Source organism: Tenrec ecaudatus, chromosome 1 (genome assembly GCF_050624435.1).
Source record: "Tenrec ecaudatus isolate mTenEca1 chromosome 1, mTenEca1.hap1, whole genome shotgun sequence".
Taxonomy (NCBI): Eukaryota; Metazoa; Chordata; class Mammalia; order Afrosoricida; family Tenrecidae; genus Tenrec; species Tenrec ecaudatus.
In genome coordinates this window covers 50,683,086-50,693,541 of record NC_134530.1, presented here as the reverse complement: position 1 = coordinate 50,693,541, position 10,456 = coordinate 50,683,086, and positions in this window count along the sequence as shown.

Here is a 10,456-nt window from a genome sequence, read left to right as displayed (position 1 = left end):
TGGTGAGAACAGAGGCATGGTTCTGGAACTGGAAAGTGTGGGAAGGCTGAGGTGCCTTTGGGAGACCAGGCAGGCGGAGATCTACCAAGGCCCAGGTCCCAGCATTTCAGATGGAAGGTCTTCCGTGCCCTTTGGCCCCAGGGTCTCTGAAAAGAACAACTCAGGTGCCTGGGGCAGGATGGGGTTGGCCTGACCTGCTCTGTGGTAGTACCCATAGCCACAGTCCCACACCTGATCCCAGAATGCACCACAGCAAGGTGGTTCCTGGATTTTTGGATTCTGCCCCTCTTCAACACCTCCCTGAGGTGTTGAGGTCTTCGAGGTAAAGAAAGCTCGTCACACCTCGCAGCCGAGCACGGAGCCCAGTGACCTACTTAAGGGCTTGGCTGCTAACTGGAGGGCAGTGGGTGGGCAGTTTGGACCCCTTAGCCCCTCCTCACTCCTTGGGAGACGAGACCCGACCATCTGCCCCCATAAAGACTACAGCCTTGGAGCCCCTCTGGGGCAGTTCTGCTTGGTCATCTAAGCAGTGTTGGATTACCCAATCAACACAGCAAGCACAGGTACTTGTGCTTGCTTACTAATCTCTGGAACAATTTCACATGGGTTTCACCACATCATGGGGTTACTTGGCTGGCTGGCTGATCCACCCCTGCACACAAGGTCACTATCAGCCAGATGCAATTCAAAGTCACCCAGCAATGACACAGATGGGACGACAACTCCGGAGACGTGGAGTAAGTAACTTGTTCCGGATCCCATGGTAAGTTGACTCCCAAGGTCGTCTTTCCTATAGCGATTTATAGGGGCAGCATCTGCTTGTAAACTTCCTCCAAAAATGAATCCATTCGGTCATGAGAAAGCTTTCCAATGACAAGGAATAGTAACATCCCTTATACAGCATTTACTAAGTGGTAGGTACTCTTCTAAACATTGTACCGAATCCAGTCTCCACAACAATCCTGCAAGGCTTTACTGAAACTGTCACCCCCCATTTCACTGATGGGAAATTCAAATGAGGAGAGGTCACTGCAAAGACCATTCTAGTGAGCCAATGGTGACGTGAGGGTTCAAATCCACACACTCTGGTTCCAGAATCGCTGCTTCACTGTGAAAAGCTCTGGGCCCCGGGCCCTGGTTACCACCCACCCCAGCGACACTGCAGTCTACTTTCCCCTCCTCTAGGTCAGGAGTTGTCAAAATTTTGAGGTAGACGAGCTAATACTGTCCAGCCATAAATATATTTTTACAAACAAATGAAAACACTATTATCTGAATAACAGCTTTTATTTATCTTTTCAATTTTATTCCCGAGCCATATGTACTGAAAGAGCACTCGAACAAGCCAGCTGGGAGGAAGAGGCTGAGCCCAGCCCCGGGGCCCCAGACTTCTAGGGTCAGGTGCACTCAGCTTGGTCTGCGGGGGAGGCACAGTTGGGGCTGGACACGAGGCTGGAAAGGGGAGAGAAGCGGAGGAACCACATCCTTGGTTACTGGCCTGTCTCAGCACTTCCGGGCTTGGTGCTGAGTCCTGTGTGTGTTTCCAGGCCCCTGCACCTCAGAGCCAGTCATTCTGTGTCAAACGTCCGAGTCTTCACATCTGCTGCTCACTGGTGTGTCCAGGTGCTGAAGTTGATCCAGGTGTCTGGCCCTGGGGAAGAGGTTCTGGACAAATGGCTCCCAATCGGGCTCCTGCCTCTGGCTTGCAGAGCAGAGGGTTGCCAGGGCAGGCAAAGTGCCTCACTCCCCCTCCACTCCTTGGCTTTCTGTGTCCCCCTCACTGTGTTTCTGTCTCCATGTCCTTCCTTGTCCTTGCCAGGTGGGGGAAGGGGGCCAGTGCTCAGGGAGCAGGTGTTGGCTCACTCAGGCAGCAGGGAGTGAAGCCAAGGAGGGCATAGAGCCAGCAGCCCTTGGACACACAGCCACACTCCAGGACACACTGGGTGCTCCCAGGAAGGCACGGTGACATACGGAGGCAGAGAGACTCCTGAGGACATCCTCAGGGATAGACATACAGGCACAGAATCAACACACAACCAGCCACACCCAGAAACACAAGGTCCGAGATGCCCTGCCAGACACAGGGTCACATGCGATACCAGGGATCGCACACACACAGACATGCTCCAGTCAAACACTGACAAATAGCCAGGCAGGCACACAGTCACCCAGGGCCACGGACACGCCTTCCGGCACTAGCGCACATGGTCACACACCTGCACACAGGCACACAAAGGCTTAGGTAGACCCGGCTACATTAAGGCAACCGCAGAAAAGGGACTGAAGGCTCAAGAGGCAAATGAGCACAGCCGCTCAAGGGCCGTCAGACACAGGCACACAGTGAGACACAGGACACACCCAGGCAGGGCAGAAGAACATTCTCAGGGACGCACACCCCTCTGGGGCTAAGTCACAAGCACCTGGGGACACGCCCACAGGTGGGGGGTGGGGGGAACCCAGCGCACCTGGCGCCCACGGCGCACCCTGGGGCGTCCCCGCAGCCCCAGAGTATGTGCGTGCCTGTGCGTGCGTGCCCGCCCGCGCGCACTGCCACCTGTGGGAGAAGAGGTGCGCACTGCGCCCCCGGCTGCCCGGCTGGCGCCGCGGGGGGGCGGGGGAGGTTGCCATGGCGCGCAGAGCGCGGCCGCATACTAATGGCGGCTAGGGGCGCTGCCCCCACAGACACCCCTCTGCGAGTCAGGCGCCCTCCTTCCACTCCCTCCCGCTCCTCTAGAGTCACCCGGCCCAGGGCCCGTGGATTCCCACTCAGAAGAGGCGAACCCCTTTCCTGGAGCTGGGGGAGGTGGTCGGGAAGGTCGGGGCGGTGTGGCCCTGTCTCCCAGCCCCACATCCTCACCGAGAAGACCCAGGCCAGGCAGAAGGCGCGCTGGGCCTGGGCGGGAGCAAGGGCCCAGGGCGCTGCAAGGGCTGCCGGGACCTAGCAGCTGGGAGCGCAGGTGCTGCCTTAGAAATGGGGGTGGCGATCCCGGGAGGGGGAAAGTAAAGGGGGAACTAAACCCTTTGATTGCCAGAAGCTCTTCAGCCTTCCAAAGGCTTGGCTAGGCAGGAGGGGAAGGGGAGCTGACCGATTAATACAATCCTGAATACACCCGCGGGGTTCCATCTGCTTCCTGCCCAGCTCCAGTCCAGGCTGACCTACCTACCTGGGAACAAGAGTGGGTGGGCAGCTAGCCCCACAACTCAGCTCCCACTCCCTCAGCATCTCCCCCTTCGTATGCAGTCCTACTCTCCTCCACTATTGAGGTGGGGCCCAATGGCACCAGAAGGGTTAACATCCCCCCAACACCTTAAACCCAGCCCTAGAGTCCCCCCAGTCAAGCTGCTATGACCCCCCCAACCCTGCTGTGTTAATTGGCAGGGAGGGGTGTGGTGGTACCCTGTGGTGGGGGAGCCAGCCAAGGGTTTGCAGGTAGAGGCTGTGGGAGGGGGGGACTAATGGTGGTGGGGGGAAACCAGGCAGTTGCCTAGCAACCCCACAGCTGTCTGTTGACCTAGAAGAAGCTGCTTCGTCTTGACACAGCTGGTGTTTACATGTAACCGAGGCTCTGGCTTAGCGCTTGCTTGGAGGAAAGCTGAGGCAGGGCCCTTGTGGCAGCCTGGCCCGGCCCCTGGCTGTCTTGGGCTCTCCGCCTGCCTGCCCTTTTTGCTTCAGCTCCTACCTCAAGTCCAATAGGAGAGTGAGCGGGAGAGCAGCGCCCAGAGCGAGAGGCTTGGGAGGGGGGAGTGGGTGCACACTGCACACCCGCAGCCTGAGGCCTTCAATGCAGAAATAGTGGGAGGCTAAGATGGAGCGTGGAGTGGAATGGAGTGGAGAAGAGGGTAGTGCCGTTTGTGTACAGATTCCAACCCACACAGGTACCACCAACATGCCACGGGATGTATCAGACACACAGAGTCCCCCAATCAATCTGACAGTGAGGCACTGGCATACAGGCACAGAGAGGCCCCCAGACAGTCAGACACGAGTACACAGAAGCACAGTCATCAGATGACCAATATGCTGACACGCAGACACACCCTCAGGTGTCTGGATCAGGGGAGAAGCAGGGACTGTGGTGCTGTGGGTTGGACGTTGGGCTGCTAACCACAAAGTCGACGGTTCAAGCCCACCAGGTGCTCCACGAGAGAGAGAGATGCCGGTGTCTGCTCCTGTAAACATTTACTCTCAGAAACCAGTCACTCTGCGCCTTCTTCAGTCATTAGGCATCACAACCAACTTAATGATAGCAGCCTGGGACCATATAATAGAGACACACACCAACAGAACACCCCCCCCACACACATGCTAACACCAGCAGCTCCTGCGTGAACCCTACTCCTGCCAGCTGGTGTTTGCAGGCCTCCATTGGAAAAGACACAAGACCCAGACCCACCCACACTCAGAGTTGCCCTCGTTCGTACACATCCACACAGGGGCACAACTCACCAAACTTTGTCCACAGGGCAAAGACAAGACACACCGAAGAGCCCAGCATGTGAAGAGACAAGGACCCCGAAGGACCGCCAGCCTGGACAGGACCCACCCATACCCACACAGTGCCCACAGCACAAACACACACTGGCCTGGGACCAGATCACCCACCCCCATGCCCAGCCTCACCCTCAGCCCTAGGAAGAAAGCCACACCAGCTCTGTCCCGAGGAGCCCTCTGTCTGAAGAAAGAGACCAGCTCTGTCCTCGGAAGTCCCCGGGCTGACAGAGGAAGCACGGTCCGGTCTGATAGACTCCCCGGCCTCAGAAGAGGCAGGATCTCCCTCAGGAGTCCCACCTGAACACAGGCCTGGCAGCTCCTGAGACCACAGCGAACAGACAGGCCCACACATGCATGCTCTCATGCACACACGCACATATGGCAGCTCCTGAGGGCTTCCTGAAAGAGGTGAGCCTGAAGCCTCCCTTTGGAGCTGGGGGAGGAAATTGGGGGAGGGTGCACTGAAGAGGGCCTTCCTTTCTTCCCCCTCCCCTGCCCCCTCATCCAGCAGTTCCTCCTCCCCACAGGGCCCAAGGGGCCGGCTGGGGCCCCACAGTCCCATCAGCCCAAGCAGTAAGCAGGAGGAGGAGAGCAGATATTTTTAGCTTCTCTGCCACTGACATTTCGCAGCAGGCGACCTGGGGTGAAGCTGAGTGAGTGCTGAAGGCTGGGAGAAGCCAAAGGCGCCTTCCCGCCCCCATGCGCATATACCCACAACTGCACACAAGCAAGTACACAGCCCTGTCTTCCAATCCTTGCTGTGCTCACCCAAGTACACTATCACCCCCCCAGGCAGACACAGAGAGCTGTACATGTACTTAGTCTACCTGTCATTTATGCCTAAAACCTCACACACCTAGACACAAAATATCCACTCGCACATCCCTGATACGGAAATGGACCCACACCCCTATGCACAGCACAGCCACCACAGCCAGCCAAGCATGCGCACCTTGATTCATAATTCATCCATGAACTGTACATTCAGCAGTGCCTGGGATGTATTGGACACGATTCTAGACATTTGGGACACCAGGAGCCAAAAAGCCAAAGATTCCAGCCCTCAAAGAGCTTACGTTCGGATGGGTAAAGTTAGCCCATCAGCAAGTCAAGTATTTGCCTCAAAAACCACCGACAGAATCTCCCCTCTTCCATAACAGGCAACTGCATGTTAACAGCCCTCTCACATCTTCTGCCCTACATAGACACACGGTTGCACACACAATCCCTAGTCAGGACTCCTACAGGCCACTCCCCAGATGACCTCAAAACAATCACAGACAGTGTAGACACAACCGCGCACGCATGCAATCAGATATACACCTCATACATCAATCCCGCCACATACACATACACACCACTACATCTGTATACAGTTTCACTCTCCATTTATACAGAATACAACCTTCCATTTATGCAGAAGACAAAGCACAACATAAGTGCACATTCACACAATCTTTCCTGTTTTGACACATGCAAACCCATGCACACACACTCCTCTTGGTAGTGGGGGAATGTTTCTATCCATCTCTCTCTCTCTCTCTCTCTCTCTCTCTCTCTCTCTCTCTCTCTCTCTCTCTCTCTCTCTCTCTCTCTCTCTCTCTCTCCAGCTCTCCCCCAGCCATGGCCCAGCCTGTTTGTCACATGTTCAAGGGACACATACAGTCCCAGCTCACTCACAACCACCCATTCCCACTCAACTCCTGTGCGCCTAAGAAGCCACACATACCTGGGTTTAAGCTTTGTCCTTATGAGACTGCTGCTTCAGGGTTGGGGGCTGATCTCGGGCCCTAGGGAATCCCTGGGATGCCATCCCTTGGGGAAGAGGCAGGACTCGCCTAGAGTTCCAAGTTTGCCCCAGGTGCCCAGCCTAGAGGTGGAGGTGAAGAGGGCGCGGCCACCCCTTCTCAGACCTTGTCTGTTCCCTCCTTCACTCTGCTCCTTCCTTGCTTCGCGAGTCACTTTCTGTCTCTCCATCTCCCATCCTACCCCAATCTCCCCAGTGGCCCTTGGCCCAGAACCAAGCCCTCCTCTTCTCTTCTGGGTTCTACTGCTTTAGAGGGTATTTGAGGCCCTTGTGACAAGCAGACATACTAATAGGCAAACAGACTTGGGACCACATGAAGAGAAAGAGGTAATTTTCATATTCTGAAGGCCTGGGAGGGAGAAGGAGCTAAGTAGGCCAAGGGAGGATGGGACTGGCTTGCCCTTGGCCTTGCGTTCACAGCAGAGAAAGCTGGGAGGAGTCCTGCATGCCAGTGAGTTCTTCCTCGGTTTGCTGTGTGACTCTGGGTCAGTTGCTGTCCCTCTCTGGGCCTCTTCTGTCTCAGTCCAAAGAAGACACTGCAGTCAATGATTGTGAGGCAATGGAATTCTCAATGGCACAGTAGCAGTCATACAAACAGGAAGAGGGGCTGGGGGCCTTGGGAGGCTAGTTAGAGCAATCAGAGCCCCTCCCCAGAGGCCTTCCACTGCCCAGGCCTGGTCGCTAGCCTGGATGGCACAGGCAGCCAACAGCACCCCCTGCCCCAAGCACAGAAAAGCACACGGGCTTCTCCAGGCACCAGCACCTCCTTGGCCCCTCTGGAGCTCAGCCTCCTGCTTGTGCATTTTGGGCTTACATTCAGGCTCTGGGCATGGTACACCAGTCTATGTGTGCACTGTCTGTCTGTCTGTCCTTCTTCCAGCAGCCTTCAGGCGCCAGGAGGGGAGGCAGCAGTGGGGGGAGGGGGTGTGGGGGCAGGGAGGGAGGCAGCGTTGACAAGTTCCAATGTCTGGCTTCCCCTCCTGGAAAGCCCGAGCACGGGCTGGCTCCCCCTTCCCTTCCTGTCTCTCTCGCTCAAGCACGTCCCCTCTAAGAGCCCCTCTCTGCAGACACCCCCAGTGGAACCAAGCCCAGATTTGCTGCCAAGAAGGCCGACATTTCTTAGACTTGCCACGTTAAAGGGGCCTGCACAGGCACGCACTCAAATCCCCCTTCCTCGTCCCCCTCCTGCGCACATTCAGACGACCCGAAACACACAAAGACACGGTTGGACACAGCAGCCACCTGTGCACACAGGAGGCAGCACATGGCGCGCATCTGACCCTGGGCGCACAGACAAGTACAAACACAGGCATGGTTGCCCTCCCCCTCCCTAGCCAGGGCTCACACGGCCTCTGAAGCCTGCCCTGTCTCCAGCACGCGGTGCACACAGACCTCGCACGCCAGGCCTCGCTGTCCCAAGATGCAGGGCAGACTTGTTATGCTGGGTGCCCCCGCCCCTGCACAGCACGATGGCCACCCCACCTGGTGTAAAGGCAGCCAGGGAACACATTGCCTGCCCGCCTGTCCCCTCACACACAGGCAAACAAATCCCGTCACACACAGTACAGCTGCAGCGCACGAGACAAGCACACTTACAAAGGCCTCCCAGCACAGGGACACAGTGCGCCTGCTCCTGGGACATTTGGACCAGCCCACATGGTCACACAGTGTCTTTCCGGGCACAGGGACAAGCACAAAACTGAAGCTGCAGGCGGCATTCCCGTATGCGCACAGTCAGCGTTCCCGTGCCCACACGGGCTCAGGCTCTCAGACATGTCCTTGCTCTCTTATACACAGTACCAAGTTCAGCCGGTTCCCCAGCACACACGCACATACACGAACCCAGGCACACCTCCAGACCCTTTTGTGCACACACAGAGCCTGTGTCCGTGACAGTCTGATTCTCTGTGCACACACTGCTGGGGCGTGCATTTTCCGTACACAGGCAGTTGTGTAAAGGTCAGAACACACACCTTTCCCTGTACTCACCCCAATGCACAGTGGCCCTTGTGTGTGTATAGACCTCAAACTCTCTCTCTCTCTCACACACACACACACACACACACAGTGTCACCTGTGCACATTGTGAAGTAAACACAGACTGATGACCTGCCCAGCATGTTCCTCCGAACACACACACTTGTGCCCGTTCCCACAAACAGACCTAGCTACCTGTACCCCACACTCAGACCCCTCCAGCCCCCCCAGGCTTTGGACCCTGCTAGGTGAAGGTAGGAAGATTGTAGTTGACTCCGCCCTTGTTCCCTCCCTCTGTGGGCTGGCTCATTCCTTCCCTGGCTGGCAGAGGCAGCCAGCTCAGCCCCAGCCCTGGCTCTGGTGGCTCTGGTGGCCCTGGCTGGCTCTGGCGGCTCTGGGCAAACTCTCGGCGGGTTGATCTCGGCTGAGGCCGCGCCGCCACAGCAGTAGCAGCAGGGACAAGAAGGCTGCAGGCGGCTGCCAACGTGGCAGACGGCAGGCAGGGCGACAGGAAGGAAGCTGGGCCCGTTCTGCGCCCACTCACTGGGGGAAACAAAACCAAGGGGGGCTGGAAGAGCAAGCGAGGCAGCTGGGCAGGGGGACCTCAGGTCCAGTCTGGGCTCTGAGCCCATGTTGGCCCCAGACTCACTGGGTGACCTAGGGCAACTAGCTCCCCCTCTCTGGTCCTGCTTCCTCCTTCAGCTATGAACCGTCTAGACTGTTCAGCTCCAAAGCCGTGTGTTCAGCCTGATGTAGAATCTTAGAGGGAAGGGGACGTGCGTTCACGCTGGGCCTGGGGCTGATCCTGTCTCCTCCGCGGGCCGCAGCCTTGCCACTCAACAATGAAAACCCCGTTAATCTCACAGCTGCCCCTTGACAAAATGCTCTCATTCTGTAAAGGACGCACTACCTTACAGATTAGAAAGCCCACGGTCAGAGGCCAAGTGAGGCACCCAAGGTTACCCTGCAAGTGAGTGGCAGAGCTGGCGCAGGAACTTGGGGCTCTCGGATTTAGCCTCTGGAATCAATGTTGCCTCTTCATTTCCAGTCATCCCATGCCCCCCCCCCGTACCTTGGCTGTCCCCCAGAGTCCTCCCCACAACCCTGAGCCCAACCAGAGCCACCTGGTTCTGCCCTGGGGAGTCAGGGGCAAAGGCCAGACCGGCCTCCCACTGGCATTCCAGCTGCCGCTGGGAACACAGCTGTCAGCAGGGCAGAGAGAGCCAAAAGCCGCCTCCCAAGCAGGCCCACATAATTGGTACATTGTCAGCTCAAAAATGGAGCTGCTGTGGGGTCTGAGCGAGCCACAGCCTCTCTGGGCCTCAGTTTCTTCATCTGGCTGCAGACTCAGGAGCTTGAGCTAATGACTTCCAGGGCCCTTTCAGCTTGGACAGTTGCCTGGGGAGTGAGCAGGGAAAAACACAGAGGGGGCAGGCAGCTGGGCTGAGGTTCCCAGCCAGCCGTGGGTGTGCCGTGGGTGGCTGGGCTCAGGGAATCTGACCCCTGCCTCACCTGTAGGCTGGAGTCACACCTGTGTCCTTTCCTTTCAGAAGCCCCACAGAGAGGAGGGACTTGGGAACCTTTGCAGGATGGATGGATGGATAGCAGAGAGATAAACAAAGACCAGAGGAGGGAAGAGAGGGCAGGGACCAGGGCTCCAGGTGCTCAGCACCTTCTAGAAAGAAGAACAAAAGGCAGAGCAATTTCCCCCATCCACCTTCTTTGTTGGTGGAACAAGCAGAGAAGAGCCCCCTCCATCCCCCTGGGCGCAGTCTGTGGGAAGGCAAATGTGAACCACAATTACAGGAGGGTGGTAACTGCCCAACTGGTCTGTGGGAGGCAGGCGGCAGCACTGCCCAGTGGAGGAGTGCCACCGAGGGCATCGGCGCGGGGTACACACTTGCGTGTGTGGCGAAGGGTGACTCCATTTTACAGATAGAGAAGTCGGGGCTCAGCGGTAGAGAGACAGCCCCAGGTCTGCCTGAGAGAGAGACTGCAGAGCCAGGGTGGGTTTTTTTTGTTTTGTTTTTTCTTAAGCCATGCCAGGCTGCCTCCTGAAGGAGTGGATTGCTAATGGTGGCATTTTAGATGTAGTGACAGTGCACTGGGGAAGAGGTTCTGGACAGATGGCTCCCAATCGGCCCCTGCCTCTGGCTAGCAGAGCAGAGGGTTGTCAGGGC